This window comes from Macaca nemestrina, chromosome 3 (genome assembly GCF_043159975.1).
Source record: "Macaca nemestrina isolate mMacNem1 chromosome 3, mMacNem.hap1, whole genome shotgun sequence".
Lineage (NCBI taxonomy): Eukaryota > Metazoa > Chordata > Mammalia > Primates > Cercopithecidae > Macaca > Macaca nemestrina.
Window position 1 is genome coordinate 144,997,344 of NC_092127.1, and position 24,917 is coordinate 145,022,260.

The 24,917-nt window shown below is 39.4% G+C and overlaps 1 long non-coding RNA gene across 3 annotated transcripts in view; it reads right to left on the reverse strand.

Moving 5' to 3' along the window:
* Positions 1-24,917, reverse strand: part of LOC139362412 (uncharacterized) — a 48,922-nt gene that overhangs the window by 1,940 nt on the left and 22,065 nt on the right. For all 3 annotated transcript variants that reach the window (XR_011621279.1, XR_011621278.1, XR_011621280.1), the window contains exons 2-3: positions 22,482-22,573; positions 10,418-10,645 (exon numbers count right to left, since the gene is read on the reverse strand). This is a non-coding gene — a long non-coding RNA (uncharacterized lncRNA). The remainder of the gene's footprint in view (positions 1-10,417; positions 10,646-22,481; positions 22,574-24,917) is intronic.

Genomic DNA, 24,917 nt, shown 5'->3' on the forward strand with positions numbered 1-24,917 from the left:
GAGGCAGAGTCCCTACTTACAAGATACTTTCACACAGAGGGGGCAAGGCATTTAAAAAATTAAATTAAAAAAATACTAAATAGCATATAAGTCAGCTAGCTTTCAACTGCACTTAACATAAGAGCCAATTAAATGTAGCAATTAACATAAGAGCCAATTAAACTAAGGTGTTGCATTTACAATTCTAGCAACATGGATGACTAAGTACTATGGCTAACACTACCATGGTAAACAATAGACAATACCGAATAAAATATTTTTAGTCTTCTAAATGACAAGCTGAGAATTCCAGTTAGTAATAAATATTCAGAGCAAAACCACTGGGTGGAAATGGTCCCCAGAGAGGAAGAACACAGAAGCTGCCTTTCACCTTGAGGGATTCACTGAACTGTATGAAGTTGAGCCATGAGAGTTTCACAGGCTGATTTGGCTCGGCTTTGTGTCCCCACGCAAATCTCATGTCGAATTGGAGGAGGGGTCTGGTGGGAAGTGATTGAATCATGGGGGTGGATTTCCCCTTTGCTGTTCTCGTGATAGTGAGTGAGTTCTCACAAGATCCGATGGTTTAAAAGTGTGTGACACTTTCCCCCTTGTTCTCTCTCTCTCTCTCCTGCCACCATGTGAAGAAGGTTCTTGCTTCCCCTTCACCTTCCGCCATGATTGTAAGTCTTCTGAGGCCTCCCAGTCATGCTTTCTGTAAACCTGTGGAACTGCGAGTCAATTAAACCTCTTTTCTTCATAAATTACCCAGTCCCCCATAATTCTTTATAGCAGTGTGAGAATGGACTAACACACAGGACATAGAGGATAGAAGTCAAAGCCATCCCAAGAGGTGAGGCACATAGAAGATGGTCCCACACAGAGCAGGAACTGCCTATCCCCAAAGAAACTACACCCTCGAAATTCATGTGGATTAAAAAACAAAACCAGATATCTGAAAGGGAAATTTCAATCCTGGTGTTAAATATCAACCCTGAGAATTTTTGTATCTACCAGTTGGCCCTCAAAGCAGCCCAAATTCCTACCTAAAAAATTCAACTTCACTCAGAATTTAAAATAGCCCCAGGTTGGTGATACCTGCAGTTACCTGATACAAGGGCAAATCCTCCCTGATGTAAGCTACCTTCGGCCTAAGCTAAAAGGAATGATCACAGATAAGTTCAAATAAAAATATGAGTTCATAATACAAACAAAAGAGACACAGACCACATATGGGAACAACGTATGCTAGAGGCAGAAATAGCAGTTGGCAGACTCAGACCTGCAAGACTTCAGCTATTAGAATACCCTGATGCATCTTGCTATAGGTGTAATACACCACAGTATAATATAACATAAAGAATAAATGAAGGTATCGAAAATATGAGTAAGAGCACCACACTATAAAAATTTCCAAGTAGATTTGAAAAAAAATATATCATAGTTGACAAAAGAATTAGTGAACTAGAAGATGAATCTGAAAAAAAGTATCCAGAATAGAAAACAGAGTCAAAAAGATGAAAAATACGAAATAAAATTGAGTCATGGAAGAAAGAATGAAAGGGACTAAAAATAAACCTCTAATAGGTGGGCTTTTTTAGGGTAGAGAAGAGAGAGTAGAGGCAATATTTGAAGATATAATAGCTAAGAATTTTCCAGAACTGATAAAAAGATACCAATCCATAGATTCAAGAATTCCAATGAATTTCAAACAAGATATATAAAACACAGCTAAACAAATTATATTGAAACTGTAGAACAGAAAAGAAAAAGAAGTTTTTTTAAAAAAACACCCTAATGAAAGGCAGAGAAATGGCAATTAGACTGTGAGCTGACTGCTCAACAGCAATAATGTGGACAAGAAGATAATGGATTGATAACCAAAGTGGCAAATGCATGCTTAAATCTAAACAAATGCAGACTATAAACACAATAATAAAAAGGGCTTGTGTGGTAAAGAAAAACAGCAATGATATCATATAAGTTAAGGGGACAGAAAGCAGTGAAATGTTCTAACATCATTATGTTGTCTAAAGGAAAGTAAAGATACTGGCTAATTTTAGACTTAGGTGACTTAAATATACATATTTATGTTATGGGTTGAATTGTGTCCACCAAAAAGATATGTTCAAGTCCTAACTTCTGATACCCATGAATGTGACCTTATTTGGAAATACGGTCTTTGCAGATGTTGAGATGAGGTCGTACTGAGTTGCAGTGGGCTCTAATCCAGTGACTGGTACCTTTAAAAGAAGAGAGAAATTTGGTGATGGAGGCAGAGATTGGAGTGATACATCTACTCATTTTATCAAATGAGTTGATAAAATGTATCAACTCATTCTATTATGGGTCTAGCAAAACCTTGATTCCAAAACTTGTCGAGGGCAGAAGGACAAAAGAAATTATGGCCCAGTATTTCTCAGGGACACAGATGCAAATATCCTAAGGAAAATATTGGTGAACAATAAAACAATGCCTAAAAAAGAAAATATAGGCCGGGCGCGGTGGCTCACGCCTGTAATCCCAGCACTTTGGGAGGCCGAGGCGGGCGGATCACAAGGTCAGGAGATCGAGACCACGGTGAAACCCCGTCTCTACTAAAAATACAAAAAATTAGCTGGGCGCGGTTGTGGGCGCCTGTAGTCCCAGCTACTCGGGAGGCTGAGGCAGGAGAATGGCGTGAACCCGGGAGGCGGAGCTTGCAGTGAGCCGAGATCGCGCCACTGCACTCCAGCCTGGGCGACAGAGCGAGACTCCGTCTCAAAAAAAAAAAAAAAAAAAAATATATATATATATATATATATATATATATATTACAAACAAGTTGGTTTTACCCCAGGAATGAAAACTTAGTCTAACATCGGGCGCGGTGGCTCAAGCCTGTAATCCCAGCACTTTGGGAGGCCGAGACGGGCGGATCACGAGGTCAGGAGATCGAGACCATCCTGGCTAACACCGTGAAACCCCGTCTCTACTAAAAATACAAAAAACTAGCCGGGCGAGGTGGCGGGCGCCTGTAGTCCCAGCTGCTCCGGGGGCTGAGGCAGGAGAATGGCGTAAACCCGGGAGGCGGAGCTTGCAGTGAGCTGAGATCCGGCCACTGCACTCCAGCCCGGGCTACAGAGCAAGACTCTGTCTCAAAAGAAAAAAAAAAAAAAAAGAAAATCAGAAAATACAGTTTACCACATTAAAAATTAATGGAAAGAATTATACAATTACCTCAACAGATGCAGAAAAAGTATTTGATAAATCTCATAACAACAACTTTTAGCAAACTAGAAATTCTTAACCTAGTAGAGAATATCTATAAAAATTTGACCCCAGCAATACCATTACCCGATATATACCCAAAGGAATATAAATCATTCTATTACAAAGATAATGCACACACATGTTCATTCTGGCACTATTTACGCTAGCAAAGACATGGAATCAACCCAAATGCCCAACAATGACAGACTGGATAAAGAAAATGTGGCACACATACACCATGGAATACTATGCAGCCATAAAAAGGAACAAGATCATGTCCTTTGCAAGGACATGGATGGAGCTGGAAGCCATTATCCTCAGCAAACTAACACAGTAACAGAAAACCAAACACCACGTGTTGTCGCTTATAAGTGGGAGCTGAACAATGAGAACACATGGACACAGGGAGGGGAACAACACACACTGGGACCTGTGGGGGATGAGGTAAAGGGAGAGAGAGCATTAGGAAAAATAGTTAATGTATGCTAGGCTTAATACCTAGGTGACGGGTTGATGGGTGCAGCAAACCACCATGGCACATGTTTACCTATGTAACAAATCTGCACATCCTGCACATGTACCCTGGAACTTAAAAATAAAAATCAAGAATATCTATAAAAACCTATAGCAAACTTTACACTTAATGATAAAACACTGAAAGTGGCCAAGCATAATGGCTCATGCCTGTAATCCCAGCACTTTGGGAGGCTGAGGTGGGTGGATCACTTGAGGTCAGGAGTATGAGACCAGCCTGGCCAACATGGTGAAACCCTGTCTCTACTAAAAATACAAAAATTAGCCAGGCGTGGTGGCATGTGCCTATCAGTCCCAGCTATTCAGGAGGCTGAGACACAAGAATCATTTGAACCCAGGAGACAGCAGTTGCAGTGAACCAAGATTACGCCACTGCATTCCAGCCTAGGCAACAGAGCAAGACTGCCTAAAAAAAAAAAAAAAAAAAAAAAAAAAAAAAAAAAAAACACCAAAAGCATTCACTGTAAGGTTAGGAACAAGACAAGAGCGCCTGTACTTCTACTCTTATTCAACATTGGTTGGGTATCCTAACCAGTGCAGTAATGCAAGAAAAACAAATAAAGAATCAAAAGGAAGAAACAAACAGTCCTGTTTACAGATGATGTAACTGTCTATGTAAAAGACTGAATAACCTGTAAGAGAATTAATAAAAGAGTTAATAATAATTAATAAGAGAGTTTAGCAAAGTTGAACAATACAAAATCAAGGCATAAAAATCTATTGCATTTCCATTCACTATCAACAAAAAGGAAATATTTAATGAATACATACCATATATAATAGCACCAAAACATATAAAGTCCCTAATAATAAACCTATTAGAAGATGAGCAATACCTTTCTGATAAAACTATAAAACTTCATTTTAAAAAAAGAAGGCTAAATATCATAATGACCGATTAGAAAATGTTAATTCTCAGGCTGGGCACAGTGGTTTACACCTGTAATCCCAGCACTTTGGGAAGCCAAGATGGCCAGATCACAAGGTCAGGAGTTCAAGACCAGCCTGACCAACATGGTGAAACCCTATCTCTACTAAAAATACAAAAATTACCCCGACGTGGTGGTGTGCACCTGTAATCCCAGCTACTAGGGAGGCTGAGGCAGAAGAATCGCTTGAACCCAGGAGGCAGAGGTTGCAGTGAGCTGAGATCACACCACTGCATTCCAGCCTGGGTAACAGAGTGAGACTCTGTCTCAGGGGGAAAAAAAAAAAAAAAAAAAGTTAATTCTCATCACACCAATCCACGGTTTGAATGTAATGCTAATCAAATTCCCAAAAGACACTGTTTTTTAGATCTTCACAACATGATTCTAAAAAAATATGGAAGAGCAAAGGGCTAAGAATAGCCAAGAAAGCAATAAAGAAGAACAAGTTGGAGGTGAAGGGGCTTATCTTACCAGATATCAAAAATTATTACATGGCTTTAAGATACTGGTATTGGTGCAGGGATAGACAGTTCTCACACATATGGAAACCTGATATGATGGAGCTGGTACAACAGATCACTGAAGAGGACAGACACCAATAAATACTCCTAGGATAACTGGTTAACGGTATCAAAAAAATAGTAAAAGCTGCACAAGGTGGTGTGCACCTGTAGTCACAGCTACTCAAGAGACTGAGGCAGGAAGATCACTTGAGTCCAGGAGTTCAAAGGCAGCCTGGGCAATGTAACAAGACCTCGCCTCAAATAATAATCACAGTAATAATAATAAATTGGACCTCTTTCCTCATACCAATTCCAGGTAGATTATAGATTTAACTGTGAAAGGCAAAATTATAAAATTGTTAGAAGATAATGTGTATTCAAAGTAAGGATTTATTTAACAAGACACAAAAAGCAGAAGCCATAAAGGAAAATAATAAATTTGAGTAACTTAAAATTAAGAAATTCAATCAACAAAAGGCAAAATAAAATGAGTCAAAAATTAAGTCTTCACTGAAAGATCTGTGTAAGTCATATAATTATTAAAGAATTCACGTCTAAAATACATAAAGAACTTCTAAAAATAAATAAGTAAAATTCACAGAATCCAATAGAAAAAAAATAGGAAAAAAAACAGGCAGAAAAATTGAGTAAGTATTTCAGAGAAGGAAGCCAAATAGCTAATGAACATACAAAAATATAATCATATAAATACAAATTAAAATCTCAGTGAAATAATTCACAACAACATATTGTCAAAAATTTTAAAGTCAGATAGCAAGGATTCTCAAGGATGTAGAACAAGAGAACACTTATTTCCATGGAAAGACGATAAATAAATACAAGCATTTTGGGAATCATCCTTAGCAGGGTTGAAAAGTACCTTCCTGAAGCCCAGCAATTCCATCTTTAGAGAAGGCTTCCTTGCTCTGAACCAGAGTTGACTGGGCCAGGGGGTGACAGGCTCCAGGGCTATCACTGCTCAGGCCCTGCCCAGTCACCCCAAGGGACAGAGGAAATCAGTATCTCCACACCCCTGTAACCCATTTGCAGCGCAGCAATGTGCAAAGCACATCACTTGAGAAATGCTGCCCTAGAAAAACACTCTCACATGTTCAACACAGGAAATAAGAGACTGCCAGTCACAGTGGTGCAAGCCTGTCATCCCAGCACTTTAGGAGATCAAGATAGGAGGATCGCTTCAGCTCAGCAGTTTGAGATCAGTCTAGGCAATGTGGCAAAACCTATCTCTATGAAAAATACAAAAATTAGCTGGGCACAGTGGTGTGTGCCTGTAGTCCCAGCTGCCTGGAAGGCTCAGGTGGGAGGATTGCTTGAGCCCGGCAAGTTGAGGCTGCAGTGAGCCGACATCACATGGGTAACCAGACCCTGGAAAGAAGAGAGGGAGGGAGGGAGACAGAGAGAGAGAGAGAGAGGAGAGAGAGAGAGAGAGAAAGGGAGGAAGGGAGAGAGGGCAAAGGAAGGAAGGGAGGAAGAGAAAAGAGAAAGAAAGAGAGGAAGGAAAGAGGAGAAAAAGAAAGAAAGGAAAGGAAAGGAAGAAAGAGAGAGAGAAAGAAAGAAAGAAAGAGAGAGAGAAAGAAAGAAAGAAAGAAAGAAAGAAAGAAAGAAAGAAAGAAAGAAAGAAAGAAAGAAAGAAAGAAAGAAAGAAAGAAAGAAAAAAAAAAAAAGAAAGAAAGCAAGCAAGCGAACAAACAGTAGTTCATGCGTGTAATCCCAGCACTTTGGGAGGCCAAAGCAGGAGAATCACTTGACCCAGGAGTTTGAGAGCAGCCTGGGCAACATAGCAAGATTCTGTCTCTATTTTTTTTAATTTGAAAAATAAAAATAATAATAATTTAATATTAAAAAAGAATAGTCAGGAGTCGTGGTGCTCTCCTGTAGCTACTTAGGAGGCTGAGATGGGAGGATCGGCTTGAACTCAAGAGTTTGATGCTGCAGTGAGCTATGATCATGCCATTGCACCTTAGTCTGGGCAACAGAGCAAGATCCTGACTCTAAAAAAAAACAGAGAGAAAGAGAGGGAGAAATACAGAAAGAATAGAAAACTCTAGAAACAGTCAAAATATTCATTAACAGTAGAATAGTCACGTAGCAGCATATAGCAGTAAAAGCAAATAAATTGCAATAACAACATGAATGGATCTGAGGAACATAATGTCCTGCATAAACAAGTTTAAAAAGAAATATGCAATATGAAACCATGTGTACAATATTGAAGACCAGGCAAAAGTAAGTAATAAACTTTTAAGAATACAAATACATGTGGTTAAAAAAATTTAAAAACAAACAAACTGAAAACACACACACACACAAAGCCAGAGAATGGTGTATACAAATTTTACAGGGATGGAAATTTTGTTAGGGGAAGCAGGAGCTTCCATCCCCTTATTACCTTCAATACCCATTATTGCCTTTGGGAGACCACAAGGGCAATGGCAATATTATTTTCTTATGCTAGGCTTTGTGTGAATGAGTGTTCATATATTGTTATTATCTGTATTTTATAGATTTAATGTTATTTAATGCTTAATACAAATTATTAATAAAACTCCAAAAGTATTTATGATGGCTCTACTAAAAAGCTCAGGGTTAGGCTGGATCCAGAGCTGGTTCTTCAGTGGCACAATTACATCCTCCAGGACCAAGATCCTCTCCACTCTTCTCACTTTGCAATCCTCAATTTATGAAAGTCTTTCCTTCTGCTCACAAATTGAACACAGAACTTCCAAATGTTACAAAAACCCAGGAATATACCCAGCAAAGGAGGAGAGTCTCCATCCATGCATTTATTAGTGAGACAACCCTTCTACAGAAGACGTCCCCTCAGTGCCATGGACCAGGATTTGGGGCACGCGTCCATTCCTAAATGAATCCTGGGCAGACAATACTGGATCATCGTGACTGGCTTAGACCACTGATTCTCAAAGTTTCGTCCCTGGGCCATCAGCATCAGCATTCCCTCAAAACTTGATAGAAATGCCCTACCCAAGACCTATGGAATTAGATATTCTGGGGGTGCAGATCAGCAGCCTGTGTTTTAATACATTCCCCAAGTGAATCTCATGCATGCTAGAGTTTGAGAACACTGGCTTAGGCTTAGACTAATTCAAACTTAAACTCTGAAGCTAGAGATATAATCACATTCCTGAGGACACAGGATGGAAAGTGAACACCTAATCAAATGTGGGGCTGTCACGGGAAAGAAAGACGTTTGCCACAGAGTCTCCCTGATGAATCCTTCAGGACATCAGAGAAGGGTTAGAAGCCTCAAGCAAAGGGAAATGTGACTTGGCTCAGCAGGATGAGAGGAGTTCATAGGAATGGGAAGGAAGGGCATATCAAAAAGTAGAAAGAAAATGACAAAGAAAGTCGCTATAGTTCCTTTAGCCCAGAGCCACTTAACTAATTGGGATTCATTTGTTGCAGATAAAGTAAAAATTCATTTCCCCAAATGTCAATCTAATAATATAAAAGCCCCCAACACCTTCTTTTTCAATTATAAATATGCCTGAAGGGGAATTGTAATGTTAAAGTACTACAGTGTGAACAAAGCAACTAATTCCCCTGTGGTTATTTTTCATATTTAGATGAACTTAGTGAGACTCTGCATTACCCACATCAGAATTTATCTGTACACCTAAATCATCACTATTTTCCTCAAATATGTTCTAACAACAATATCTGGGGTCATATTTTTAACTACTTTGAGGGTTTTCTAATGTGAATAAGAAATGAATATCAAAAGGTGGCAAATAAATGAGTTAAAGACAAATAACAGACCAGAGGGAATATCTGCAACATGTAGAATAGGAAAGTTAACATTCATAATATATACAAAGATCCTACAAATAAGAAAGAAAAAGAAACAAAATTCAATTAAAAAATAAGAAAAGATGTAAACAGGTCATCAATTTATTCATTCACTCAACTACTCATTTTTTAAAATTCCATATCATTTGCATCCTGGCTCCACCCTTCCGAGTTGTGTGACCTGGGACAGTCTGTTTAATTTCTCTATGGCTCAGTTTTCCCACCAACCATAAGCAGGTAATAATAGTACCAACTTCATAGGGTCTTTGTAAGTATCAAAACAGTAAATATATGCAAAGCACAAGAAGCCTCAGAAATGCTAGCTATCAAGTTATTATCTTGTATATTATAAGACCAGCACTCTTCTAGGCATGGCAATTCTCAAAAGAAAAAAAATAAACAGTCAGAAAATAGCAAACAATGCCTACTATCAACACTATGCACAGGTTTGTGGGGATATAGCATTCCCATGCTTCATCAGTGTAAACTCAAAGCAAAGATTGTGGAACAAGTAAATAGCATCAACTTTAAATGCACATACAACATGATGCCAGAATGCTACCTATAGGACTTTACTTGAGGGTACTCAAAATATGTGTTTATCACCACATATTTATAACAGAAAAGAATACTGGAAATATCCTAAATGTCCATATATGGGGACTGGTAAAAGAAATATGGTACATTTATTTATTTTTTATTTTTTTTTTTTTTTTTTGAGACTGAGTCTGGCTCTGTCGCCCAGGCTGGAGTGCATTGGCCGGATCTCAGCTCACTGCAAGCTCCGCCTCCCGGGTTTACGCCATTCTCCTGCCTCAGCCTCCCGAGTAGCTGGGACCACAGGCGCCCGCCACTTCGCCCGGCTAGTTTTTTTGTATTTTTTAGTAGAGATGGGGTTTCACTGTGTTAGCCAGGATGGTCTCGATCTCCTGACCTCGTGATCCGCCCGTCTCGGCCTCCCAAAGTGCTGGGATTACAGGCTTGAGCCACCGCGCCCGGCAATATGGTACATTTAAATTATGGGAAATCTATTTTAAAAATAAGATAGATGTATATATACTGATATGAAGACATCTTCAATATATAATATTTTTTCAAGTGAGTGTAACATGACCCTTTTGTGAACATCTTAAAGAGTTTACACATATATTGCATACATATATTGCATATGCATGAACATGTCTTGGGAAAGAAAATGTCACTGTGGGAAAAAGAACTAAAGATCGGGGATGGTGGGGAGTTATTTCCATTTTTATTTTTTATACTACTGGAATTTTTCTATAGCTATTCTTTTTAATGTGGTGAGATTATGAGTTGTCTTTTTTCTTCTTTATTTTTTCAGCATTTTTTAAACCTAATACTTAAAAAAAGCACAGGTGCTTATTATCTCACAATTTTTAAGGGTCAGAAATTCAAGTGGCTTATTAGGATGGCAGGATGCTTCTAGCTCAGGATCTTTCATGAGGCTGCAGTCTCAGCTGAAGGCTTGGTTGGGGCCAGAAGACTTGATTGCAAGGTCACCCATGTGTCCATCAGTCAGAGGCCTCAGTTCTTTACCAAGTGGGCCTTTTCATAGGTCTGCTCACAATATGACAGCTGGCTTTCCCCAGAGCAAGTGATCTAAGAGAGAGAGCAAGAGAACAAGTAGGAAGCCACAGTGGCTTTTAGGAAATGGCCTCTGAGGTTATATTCCATCACTTCTGCTTTATTCTATTCAGTAGAAGTGAACAGTATCCATGAGTTTGCAGACATTTCAAAACCACAAATGACAGAAGAGGAATATTTATTAGTTAAATACAGAAAGAAAGAGAAGTAGGACTTGATGTATTGAAGATTTGTGAAAAGAACACTAGCCTTCAATCAGGAGAGCTGGGGTTTATTTCACCATATACAGCAAGTACTTAATAGATGTTTGGGGCTAGGCACAGTGGCTCATGCCTGTAATCCTAGCACTTTGGGAGGCAGAGGCAGGCAGGTCACTTGAGGTCAGGAGTTCGAGACCAGCCTGGCCAACATGGTGAAACCCTGTCTCCACTAAAAGTACAAAAATTTGTCAGGTGTGGTGGTGCACACCTGTAGTTCCAACTACTTGGGAGGCTGAGGCAGGAGAATCGCTTGAACCTGGGAGGCAGAGGTTGTAGTGAGCCGAGATCATGCCACTGCACTCCAGCCTGGGCAACAGACTGAGACTCTGCCTCAAAAATAAACAAATAAAATAAAAATAAAGAAATAAGTGTTTAGTAACTGTTCATTAAATGAATGAATATAGAAATTACAGCTTTTCTGAGACTGTTTTCAAGTCTTTGGCTATGTGCATAGGAGCAGTTACCACATTACAAAGGCTCTCCAGAGGGTTGGGTGGGATAATGGGTATCAGAGGTCTTTGTAAATTTAACATCTGTAGCCAAATTTTGCAAGGACACAAATTTGGCCTGAGAAAGGAGGAAGAGGCTCTGGCATACTGGAGTCCTTGCCCATGCCAAGTGTCTTTTCTGCCTGGCAGGGTCCCGGGACCTGGGGCAGCACTCTGATTCCAGCTCCCCGTCTGAACTCTATCTCAGCCCAGTCCTGAGTCCTTGCAATGTCTTACTTCCAGTTGTTACTAAAAATCTGATACATTTTATTTTATGACAGCACCAAACTCATTGGTCTTCCCTATCTTGATAAATAGCAACTCGATTTTTCCCATCACTCAGGCCAAAACTTGGAGTCATTCCCAATATCTCTCTCTATATCACTCCTCACATCCAATTGATCAGTTAATCCTTCTAACTATATCCAGCATCCAGCTTGTCACCACTTCTATCACTACCATGCTATCCAAGCAGTTCCCCACCCTCCCCACAACCAAACATGTTACCTGGTACACCAACATGATTTCTCTCTAAAGAGAAATCTCTTTTCAACAAGTCATTTGCCTGGATCTAACATCCAAGTCTGGATATAGTTTCTGACCCTTCCACTAGCATCATTTTGCAACATTTTCCACAGATTATATAATCTAATATCATACGATGAGTAGGTGTGATGTATGCCTGGTGGCACCACACTGCAACCATTTCATGACAACCAGTCTGTGAGCATAGTTGTTTCCTGTGTCACAAGACCCAGGCCTGACTAGGGTCTACCATGGCAAGCAACATCTGGAACTACTGAGCTGTATGTGACAGGAAGGGGAGACTCCATCAAATGCTGAAGTGTATAAAACAGAAAAAGTGAGTATACATGATCCTCTATGATATCACACCATTGAATTAACCTATCCTGGAACGGCCAGACTTCTTGAATCCGATAATAAAACTCTTATTGCTTAAACCATTTATTAGTTTTTTCTGTTGCAGCTAAAAACATCCTTCATCCTTATCAATACATCTGCTATTGGTAAGTGTTCATTAAACGAACAGCTAAAATTAGAAAGGATTATGGCAATTTTTAAAAAATCAAATACAATCGGTCAGTTAAAATACAAAAATAAAACTATTCCAGAAACACAATAGAGAAATAGGATACATGATGCTACTAAAAATCTCAGATTAGATAGTTATTAATATTAAATCTAAAGTTCCTGACTCCAGAGGAAAAGAAAAAGAATACCAACATTTTAGGAGAGAAAAATCTTTTCCTGATACTAATCCTACGCAAAATCTACCATGAGAAGATAAGGGATACAGAATAACATAATAGAGGTAGTGTTTCTGTGGCAAAGATTGTTCATGCTTGCCAAATATCCACGTATTCCATATCCCAGACCCCATGAATCCCAGTGGGATCATGTCACTAATTCTTAACAGTGGAATGTGAGCAAAAGTGATGTATCGTTTGTGATCCAGGAAGGATGCACTTCTCCACACCTTCTGTATCTCCTGTCCATACAGCTGGAAACAAAATGCTCTCAAGATGACAGTTTCCAAATAAAAGCAACTTGGATCCCTGAGTTGTCGCTTGATGGAAAGCCAAGCAGGAGACCAACCCAATCTATATCAGATTGTGATATTAAAAAGAAACAAATCTTGTTGTGTTAAGCCACTAAAATTTTCAGGTTTATCTGTTCCACTGAATAGCTCAGCTTAGCCTGGCTACTACAGTATCCATCAATAACTTTACACTCTACTTAAGATTTTGGAATCAAGAATGCCATTTGAAAGAGACATATGGTTGAGGTTTAATTCTTCTAAGTTGAACACATCCTTCATTTTCATAACAACCCTCAGTTCCTCTTCCAAACACAACACAGAAATGCACACCATGATTTGGTATCTTCTTGAGTCTAGTAAGCATCCTCTCTCTCTAAGAGCTATCCTTTCTCAGGGAACTCTTGTTCACACCCATTCTGTTTCATCCTCTCAATGCAGCATTTAAGAAGCTGAAAACAAAGGAAGACAAAGATAAGTTTAAAACACCAACTTAGTGATGGTAACAAAAAGAACATCACTGAAAGGTTATATATATATTGGGACAGTCGTCTTTTTTCAGCACTAAAAATCCTATCAATTGTGTCATTTCAAATGCTCTGGAATTCAGTAATCCACTACTATAAAAAGTGTGCCAAACCAAAAATATCTGAGATCTCCAAATGAGCGCTTTCTTGACTAGAAAATCCTGGGCACCGACATCATCTCAAATGTATAAAAATAAACTGTGAAAGAGTAAAACACTCAGGGAGGAAGGCAAATACTTGTATTTTATCATTTCAGGTGCCAATCCGTAGATTTTTCTACCTCTGTCTTTCTGAGTATAACGCATGGACTGATCCGAGTTTCCCTGAGCTGCTCCAGCACTCAACCTAGGGATGTTTCACACTGAGTCAGCCTAATAAGGCTGCTTAGGGAGGGAATTACTGAGATTCCCACTGTAATCTGAGCACCCTTTACTGCCACTTATACCAAAGATGCTACATCCCAAAATGATAACTAATTCCCTGTGCGGACCCTGAATCTCTCCCCCTCCCCTAAGTTTTTATCATTAAGTTCCTGCTTTTGACTTTATAGGATCTATTCTTTGGTCCCTATTTCAAGCTATTGTTCCTAAGATTATTCTTACTAGTCCTGCCCCCCTCCAAAATACCCTGGTCCCTAAAGTTGGTGCCTATGACCAAGTATGTTTAATAATACTGAGTATTTGTCATATATCAATAATAAATACATGACGTTTTGTCATTTAAGGTAGTGGTCACCAACCTCCAGGCCACAGACCAGTACCAGTCCGTGGCCTGTTAGGAACCGGGCTGCTCAGCAGGAGGTGAGTGGCAGGTGAGTGAGCAAAGCTTCATCTGTATTTACAGCTGCTCCCCATGGCTCCCATTACTGCCTGAGCTCCGTCTCCTGTCAGAGCAGCAGCAGCATTAGATTCTCATAGGAGCACAAGCCTTATTGTGAACTGCGCATGCGAGGGATCTAGGTTGCACACTCCTTACGAGAATCTAATACCTGATGGTCTGTCACCGTCTCCCATCACCCCTAGATGGGACCGTCTAGTTACAGGAAACAAGCTCAGGGCTCCTAGTGATTCTACATTATGGTGAGTGGTATAATTACATCATTTTATATTACAATGTAATAATAATAGAAATAAAGTGCATGATAAATATAATGCACTTGAATCATCCCAAAACCATCTCCCTGCACCCCACCTCCCCAGTCCATGGAAAAATTGTCTTCCACAAAACCAGTCTCTGGTACCAAAAAATCAGTGATCTTTGGACCACTGATTTAAGGAATCAAAGAAAAAATGATTTCTAAAAGTTAATAAACTTTTTTGTTCAAGACTGAAGCCACAAAGTATAAAGTCAGTTCTTTTAAAGGATATTCTAGACATAGTGATCAGGCCATAAGCTAATTGGTTTTCCTACAGAATCTTTAAATTGTCACAACCACACTTTAAGGTAGGTACTATTAGCCCTACTCTGTAAAAGAGGAAACTGAAAACTAAAGAAGTTAGGTAACTTGTCCAGAGTTTCCAGCCTAGGAAGTGGCAGTCACTGCTGTCTGACACTATTTAATTTAAGGAATCCAATGTTCCAAGTTATAATGGGTTTCAATAAATTATTATATTGTCCAGAGGGAAGCCAATGAAAGTGCTTAATGGGTTGACAGAGCACAGGATGTTCCTTTACTATCTAGAGCCTCCCAGGATTAGGGGGTGGAAAAGCACCTGCTCGAGAGAGAGGTGTGTGTGTGTGTGTGTGTGTATGTGTGTGTGTGTGTCTGTGTGAGTGTGAGAGTGTGTGTGTGACGGTGGAAGCGGGGAAGAAGGTCCAGCCAGGAAGGCATTACCCATGTCAGTCCATAAATGAGCAGCTAGGACATAAAAGCAGAACCTAAAGGTAATTTTTTCCACCAGTAAATCAAGAAGGACAAATCTACACTTCAGAACTTTTGTCGTCAGCCAAAAGTTTAGGGAAGCTAATCTAAGAGCTGAGGGCATGCACAAAGGAATCCTACTTACGTGATGCCTGGACTGCTAGGACTGGGGTTGGGAGAAGAGGGTCAGAAGGGCTTTTTAAAGGAGTTTCCTCAGCTGCTGACCATCCTCAGTGCTGGACAGATCCAGCCTCCCTTCCCGTATTCCCATACTCTCCCTCCAGAATCAGAGTTAAATCAATCTGATCTTTGGAAGGTTCTTTATTGTTTTAAATCCACACTGCGGTGTCTTCAGAATAAGGGGGGAAAGTTGAGATTCCAGTTCTTTGCACAGGTAAGAAAAGGGGGGAAGATCTAAACTAAAATACTCTATTTGGTCCAAGATAAATATACTCACACACTCATTTACTTAAGCAATATGTGATGTTATAAACTAGATTGAACATCAATTCTCAAATCATACATTGAATAAGAGCACCCTCATCAGGCCACAACTAATTTATTGAGTTATAGTAACTGTGCTAAAGTACCATTTGACTTCCAAAATGAGAAAGTGATGCAATAATAAGCAAAAATTGCAGAGGCATATGCCAACTGTCTCAAAATTGTCCCCCAAAGTCATCTTACCCAATTATCATTTAATAAAGGCAATTGCTAGACAATGTTATGTGTATTCACAGGGAAAAGAACATTAAGGTCAAAATGTTTTTGTTGAAGCTCTACCACTAACGGTGGGACCTTCACAAGTTGATGAACCTCTGTTAGCCTCTATTTACTCATCTCTAAAATGGGCATAACCTTATTAAATCTGCCTTACTAGGATCAAATAAGATACATTTCAAAGTCCTATGAAGTAAAATATAAAGCACTTAATAAAACAATTATAAATTCAGGTATTATCAGTATTATTTTTACTGAATATGATATAGCATAAAGAATCACCTCATTTTGTTCACATCACAAAAATAACCCTTGACAAAAAAGACATTTGTTATTTCTTTGTTATAGGTATCCACATTCTTTAAAAAGTGAATAAAGTATTTAATTACCAAAAAAAAAAAAAAGCACTGGCTGTGCAGAGGATCTTACAAAGATGTGCAGTTCAGACTCATGTCTTAAATGATCTACTTTTTAACTCCTTGGCAAGGCTCTGAATCATTTTAATTAGAGGAGAGTATCAACAAAGATTGATTTCAGTACCACGGGTAGGGCACTGTGCTAGGCTTTCAAAGAAATACACTAATTTTATATGTAGATCTTAGATCCTAGGAGACACCTCAAGAAGTCATCTACTATACAGAGTAAGTTTCCCTTACAGCTCCTGTCTCAGAGAAAGATCTCAAAGGATAAAATATGTTAATTACAGTGACCCCTAGAAAGTGTAGTTAAAGGTAGAACCATCATGTCCGTATTGTTAGAAAGTTTTAAATAAATACATGGTGTTTTGAGGAATCAAACAAAAATGACTTGTAATGCTAATAGACATATTTTAAAGAATGAAGCCAGAAAGTATAAAGTCAAAGGCTTAGGTTCCAAGAACATTCTGGAGACAATCATGTGCAGCCTGAAGCAAGCCTTCAGACTCCTGCACGTGCATTTCACCTCTCAGAAATTTGCAAAACTATTTATCTTGCCATTATGACTTTAGTGCTCTTCTGCATAGTTTTAAGTGAAACATCTAAATTTTTATTGTAAATATAATTAGTTTAAAAGGATAATTTTTGGTGTGCTGTAAGTATTGGTGTCTTAACATGTATACACTTGAATCTAAATGTAGCGATTTGAGACTCATTATCACTCATTTAAAAAACAAGCTCTTGGCCAGGCGCAGTGGCTCACACCTATAATCCCAGCACTTTGGGAGGCTGAAGCGGGCAGATCACTTGAGGCTGGGAGTTCAAGACCAGCCTGGCCAATGTGGTGAAACCCAATCTCTACTAAAAATACAAAAATTAGGCTGGGCACGGTGGCTCACGCCTGTAATCCCAGCACTTTGGGAGGCTGAGGTGGGTGGATCACAAGGTCAGGTGTTCGAGACCAGCCTGATCAACACGGTGAAACCCCGTCTTTACTAAAAATACAAAAATTAGCTGGGCTTCATGGCACATGCCTATAATCCCAGCTACTCAGGAAGCTGAGGCAGGAAAATAGCTTGAACCTGGGAGGTGAAGGTTGCAGTGAGCCAAGATCACACCACTGCACTCCAGTCTGGGTGACAGAGGGAGACTCCATCTCAAAAATAAATAAATAAATAAATAAATAAATAAATAAATAAATATTAGCTGGGAGTGGTGGCACATGCCTGTAATCCCAGCTACTCAGGAGGATGAGGCAGGATAATCACTTCAACCCAGGAAGCAGAGGTTGCAGTGAGCCAAGATCATGCCACTGCACTCCAGCCTGGGCAACAGAGCAAGACTCCCTCTCGAAGAAAAAAAACAAAAACATAGCTCTTCTTTAAAAGTTGAAAATTCTTCGTTTTTCTCCTTTAACTCTGAACCAGTTAGGGTTCAGTACAAGAAACAGAAACCGCTCAAGGCATTTTAAGCAAAAACAGATTTAATATAGAGAATTGGGTTTTTACAAAATCACCAGAGTGAGTTCTAAGTAGGTTTCCAAAAGTCCAGCATAGGCAAATCCACAGAGACAGAAAGTAGATAAGTGGTTGCCTAGGGATGGGGGCAGAGGATGGGAGATGGGGGTTATGAGTGTGATGAGGGAGATGAGGAGTGACTGCTAAAAGAGTATGTAGTTTTATTGGAACACAGGCCTGTTCGTTCATTTATGTATTGCCTGTGGCCGCATTCAAACTGCAATGGGAGAGCTGATTAATTACAACAGAGACTGTATGACCCTCAAAGCCTAAAGTGTGTACTATTTTGTCCTTTAAGAAAAAGTTTGCCAGCCGAGTGCAGTGGCTTACACCTGTAATCCCAGCACTTTGTGAGGCAGAGGCAGGCAGATCATCTGAGGTCAGGAGTTTGAGACCAGCCTGGCCAACATGGTGAAACCCCGTCTCTACTAAAAATACAAAAAAATTAGCCGGGTGTGGTGGCAGGCACCTGTAATCCTAGCTACTCGGGAGGCTGAGGCAGGAGAATCGCTTGAACCCGACAGGCGGAGGTTGCAGTAAGCTGAGATCGCGCCATTGCACTCCAGCCTGGGTGACAAAAGCGAGACTCCTCCTCAAAAAAATAGAAGAGTTCGCCAACCCCAGCTTTTATTCAAAGATGCAATGTTGAACTGTCAGGAATAAATATGTAACTTTTCACCTTCTCTTCCTTGAAATAAAGCTATAGGAGCACCCAGGCACAGAATGAGATGCTGGGGAAAGCAAGTCCTCACCAAGCTGTTTCTCACTAAGAACTGTAAAATTTCAGAATGGTCCACCTTGTAGATGAGTACCCAGGGTGCTTCTTACTTTAAATATTCTAATCTATGATAGATAAACAATAGTTTTATTGTCAAATGGTAATATTTATATTATGCCAGAAATCACATCCTTTGCAAAAACTTATGATGACAAATTTTAGATGTCAACTTTAAGATGTATGTGGAATACATAGCTATTTTTGTGTTTGTTTTTTTCAAAATGCTTGAAGAGAGCTTGCAAGCAAAAATGTTGAAAGATCACTGGCTGAACGAAGAAAGTCCAACTTTCATTTTGGCAAGAGTTTCAGGTGGATGTATAACCTCCCTCCACACCAACTAGAATTGCTCTAACGATTAGTTATGCTTTTTTTTTGTAATTTATTAAGGTACCTGGTGTCTTTGTTCATTTGCTGCATCACCTTATAGAAGTTTGCAGAAGTAAAGCTCTACATACAAGCTATTTGGGTATGGACACACAAGTGAAAAGGAAACTAACATCTACTGAGCATCCACCACTTGTGAGACCCTCTACATAAATTCTCTTATTAATTCCTTGCAATTTTACTTGGAAGTACATGTTATTGTTATGTTAATCTCATGTTATAGCCTAAAAAAAGATACTACATGATTTTAGGTAATGTACTCAAAACCATGTAACTAGCAAACAACAGAACTAGCATAGAAACCCAAGACTGACACTAAAGCCTATGTACCTTCCCTTCTCTGCTCTGCCTAATTCAACTTTCTGATACCTCAGTTCTACATAGACATGTATCTGAGTCCAAGACAAGCAAGTACTCTAGAACCTATGATGGTACTACTTAGTCCCTAACAGTCCCTGACACTTAGCTCCGCTATAATTATTTTTTTAATTTAGAAAAAAAGATGTTTTTAGACAGAGCCTCGCTGTCGCCCAGGCTGATGTGCAGTGGCATGATCACAGCTCACTGCAGCCTCGACCTCCCAGGCTTAAGCAATCCCCTCATTTCAGCCTCCCGAGTTGCTGGGTTTCCAGACACATGCCATCACACCTGCCTAATTTTTGTGTTTTTAGTGGAGATGGGATTTCACCATGTTGCCCAGGCTGATCTCAAACTCCTGGGCTCAAGTGATTTGCCCACCTCAGCCTCCCAAAGGGCTGAAATTACAAGTGTGAGCCACTGCACCAAGCCTGAAAAAATTTTTTTGATAGAGACAGAGTCTTGCTATGTTTCCCAGGCTGGTCTCAAACTTCAGGGCTCAAACAATCCTCCCATCTTGGCCTCCCAAAGTGCTAGGCTTACAGGCAGAGCCACTGCACCTGGAAAGTTCCCCTATAATCATTGTTTGGAAAAATATTCAAACCACCTAACTACCAGTAGGTCACCGGCACCAGCCACTCCAAACAAAACCCAATCTAAAGATGGGGACAGGGCCATCTGTGTTTACCCGTTGACTATCAACTCTGCCTAAAAGCATAGCATCTTCCAAAAAGCTGAAAGGGATGAACTTGCCCAACCATCTCATTGCTTCCAGATAAGGATGCTAAAGACTTAGAGATTAATGCCCTATCAAATGTCACACTATCAGTGGCTGGCTAGGCCAAAACAGAATCTCCTGTATTTTGATGATTGATTGGTAAGTTGATGAATTAGTGACACACTCTGCCTTCTTTCTTTTAGAATCTAAAAGAACTACAGGTGGCTTCTTAAACACAATCTCCAGTGCTGGAGCATGGGCGATTGAAAGTTCAGAACAGATCCATGAATACCTGTTAAATGGTTCCAGTCCTGATATCTGTCCCACTTTTCTTCCCTTTGTACCTCATCATCCACTGTTTGCATTCCACCAGTGGAGAACAGTGCATGTAAAACTATACTCGAGTCACCTGGGGATCATCCTTGTTAAATTTCAGTCTGTTTCAGTAGGTGTGGAGTGAAGGCCAAGATTCCCCATGTTTTTAACAAGCTCCCAAGTGATACCAATGTTGCTGACCACACTTTGTTTTTTGTTTTTTGTTTTGGAGGTTTTGTTGAGACAGGGTCTTGTTCTGTCACCCAGGCTGGAGTGCAATGGCATGATCATGGCTCACTACAGCCTCGACCTCCCAGGCTCAATCAATCCTCCTGCCTCAGGTGTGCACCACCATGCCTGGCTAATTTTTATTTTATTTTATTTTATTTTTGGTAGAGACAGGGTTTCGCCATATTGCCCAGGCTGATCTTGAACTCCCAGCATACTTTGAGTGCGAAGGACTTATATAACGTTGTAAGAGTAGTGTTATTTCATACAAGAACTTTTCTAATTTTAAAAGGAGAAAAAAAAGATTAAATAGTGCTAAGGAATACCCAAATTAAGATAATCTCTAAAATCTATATTTCTGAGCACTGAACTCTAACCAGTAAGCAAGTAGCTTCATTTGATGTGTTGGGAAATAGAATTATCGCTACTCCTTAAAAAAAAATTAAACACATTTAAAACTTATTACATAAACTCACCTACCCTGGATTACACTATCTTTTGTACTTTAGTAAAAGTAATAATGCTGATTAGAATACCTATTTAAAACACATGCTGCATTTTTCTCCTGGCTTAGAATTCATAAAATTCTATTTCTCTTTTACTTGGCTCATTACTCTTCACACTATCTGAAAACAATTCTACCACCAAGTGGACAATACAAAAATTAGCTTATATGATGTTCAACTTTCTCCATTTCTATTCTCCAGCTTCACAGGTTAGCGAAGGGTTCTTGATTTGGCCTAGTTAATAGACCCCAGCAAGACTCACTATTTGAAGACTGAGAGCCTCAAAAGATAAGCCAGATTAAAAAACCATTTTCCAGTACCATTTAAACCATGGTATCTAACACTGCTGATAAAGATGTGTAACAGTAGATAAATATTTCCTCCATGGACACTAATGACTAGAACACAACACTAAAGCAGTTTTCTGACATATGAACTCATGGCATGTGTTAATTCACAGCCACAGACCTCGTAAAATGAAAGCAACATGATATTCACCGCTTTTATCTTGGGTTTTTTTAATTCTATACCTAATTCAAAAACAGAAACAAGCAACATTACAGAGAAGAATAACACAGTGAGAACACCAGTGCCCTCCCACTATGGAGAGTGTGTTTGCCCACCCCTTAACTCTAGCCCAGTCATGTAATTTACTTTGGCCAATAGGATGTTAGCAGATGTGACATCAGCACACACTTGGAAAGAGCTTGCTGATTGAGCTTATTTGGTCTTGCATCTCTGTTATCACCATGAGAACATGCCCTGCATAGTCTTCTGGAGGATGACAGGCACATGGAACAAAACTATGCTGCCCCAGTAGCCCCAGCCAACAGCCAACTGACCCCCAAATATATAGGCAAACTCAGGCAAGATCAGATGAGCTGCTTAACTGACCCTCCACTGAACTCAAGCACTTGAGCAATAAACTTTATTTTTTATGCACTAAGGCTTTCTGGTTGTTTGTTATACAGTATCATTGTGGCAACAGATAGCTGACACAAGGTTAGATATAACGTTTCATTGGTGAAATGAGTGATATTCTTGATGTGTAGTTAGCTTAACAAATTGTGCAGACACTTCTGCCCTTTGATGAATGGGATATAAGAATCAGCCAAGACTAGCAGCTTAACATCTTTAGAGTTGACTCTAGAAATAGAAGTGCATTCAATGCTATGATTCCCCCTACCTACATCAAAACAAAGAATTTGATTGCCTTACCCAACTGGAAGCCTAGCTGATCCTGCTGCTTTCACAATATTTTTGCATTGGCATTAGATTGAATCTTTCATGCAAGCATCTTGCTCAGAAACCTAAAAGGAGAGAGAATGAGGACTTCACTGTGTTTATATGTACTGGCTATATAATTGTTTTTGTGCTTGCGGAACAATAGATATTGTATCTGAGGCAAAATTTGATTCAAAGCTAGGTTTTATCAAAAAATAGCTCTGGGTAGCAAGGTTGTAGCAAAGGAGATACAGCTTCCATCCACCCCTAATGATCACAGGTACCAACATTTACTGAGAGAATCTGTCTGTTGACAATAGCCAAATTGGCTTAGGTCAGTTTGCAAAACAGAATAATTTCACATCTGACACAACAGGAATTATATCTTCTTAATGGTAGGAACTTGCAAATGCTAAATTTGTTGAAATAGATTTTATTGAATCCATATGAATCACTTTAATTTTAAAGATAAGGAAGTGAAACCTAAGAAGGTTAAGGGAAATTCTCAAACTCACATCAGAAATGTAGTAGCAGATTTAGGTCTCAAATCCAGTTTCCCAAATACACAAATAATTATTTGGTCAGGTACAGTGGCTCACACCTATAATACCAGCACTTTGGGAGGCTGAAGCATGAGGACTGCTGAAGATCTGGAGTTCGAGACTAGCCTGGACAACATAGCAAGACCCAATCTCTACCAAAAATTTAAAAATTAGCCAAGTGTGGTGATACACACCTATAGTCCCAGGTATTCAGGAAGCTGAGGTGGGAGGATCATTTGAGCCCAGGAGTTCAAGGCTGCAGTGAACTATGATTGCACAATTGCACTCCAGTCTAAGCAATAAAATAAGACCATGTCTCTAAAGAATAATAATTCTTATTATTCTTATTTGACTTCCTATCAGTTACTTTTTCATTCAATTTTGTTGGTATTTTCTAAGAACCAGCATCTAGTTTTGTTGATTTTTTTTTTTTTTTTTTTTGAGATGGAGTCTTGCTCTGTTGCCAGGCTGGAGTGCAGTGCCACGATCTCGGCTCACTGCAACCTCTGTCTCCCAGGTCCAAATTATTCCCACCTCAGCCTCTCGAGTAGCTGGGACTACAGGCGTGCACCACCATGCCCAGCTAATTTTTTTTTTTTTTTTTTTTTTTTTGGTATTTTAGTAGAGATGGGGTTTTACCGTGTTGTTCAGGATGGTCTCAATCTCCTGACCTTGTGATCCATCCGCCTCAGCCTCCCAAAGTGCTGGGATTACAGGTGCGAGCCACTGTGCCTGAGCTTTGTTGATTTTCTTTACGGTTTTTCTATTCTCTATTTCATTATCGCCACTCTAGTTTTTTTCTTTCTGTTTATGTTGGGTTTCATTTGTTGTTCTTTTTCTTTTTTTTTTTCTTTTTTCTTTTTTTTTTTTTTGGAAATGGAGTCTCACACTGTCACCCAGGCTGGAGTGCAGTGGAGATCTTGGCTTTCTGCAACTTCTGCCTCCCTCCTGGGTTCAAGCAATTCTCCTGCCTCAGCCTCCCAAGCAGCTGGGATTACAGGAGTGCACCACCACACCTGGCTAATTTTTGTACATTTAGTAGAGAAGGGGTTTCACCATGTTGGCCAGGCTGGTCTCAAACTCCTGACCTCAAGTAATCCACCCACCTCAGCCTCCCAAAGTGCTGGGATTACAAGCGTGAGCCATCGCACCCGGCCTTGTTCTTCTTTTTCTACTTTAAGATGGAAGATGAGATTGTAGATTTGATATCTTAAAAAAAAAAAACAAAAACAGCTTTACTGAGCTATAACTTAATATCATACAATTCACCTATTTAGAGTATACAACAGATTTAATTCACAGATATGTGCAACCATCACCAATTTTAGAACAGTTTCATCACTTCAAAAAAGGTGACATGTCTTTTAGTTATAACCCTCCCTTGGGGCTGCTATCTCTCCTGCAGCCCAAAGCAATCACTATTCTGCATTCTGTCTTCATATATTTCCCTATTCTGGACTTTCTTATAAATAAAATCCTGTAATATGTAGACTTTTGTGACTGGATTCTTTCACTTAGCATATTTTCAAGGTTTACGCAAGTTGTAGCATTTATCTGTACTTTATTTCTTTTTATGATTTAATAATGTTCCATTATAGTATGTAGTACATTTTATTTATCCATTTGTCAGCTGATAGACATTTGAGTTGTTTCTATCTTTCAGCTATTATTAATAATGCTGCTATAAAAATTCACATACAAGAAGATACAATCTTAAAATTTATATGGAACCACCAAGGACCCTGAATAGCTAAACCACTCCTGAGCAAAAAGAACAAAGCTGGAGGCATCATACTACCTGACTTCAAGATATGGTACAAAACTATAATAATCAAAATGGCATGGTACTGACATAAAAACAGACACACAGACCAATGGAACAGAATAG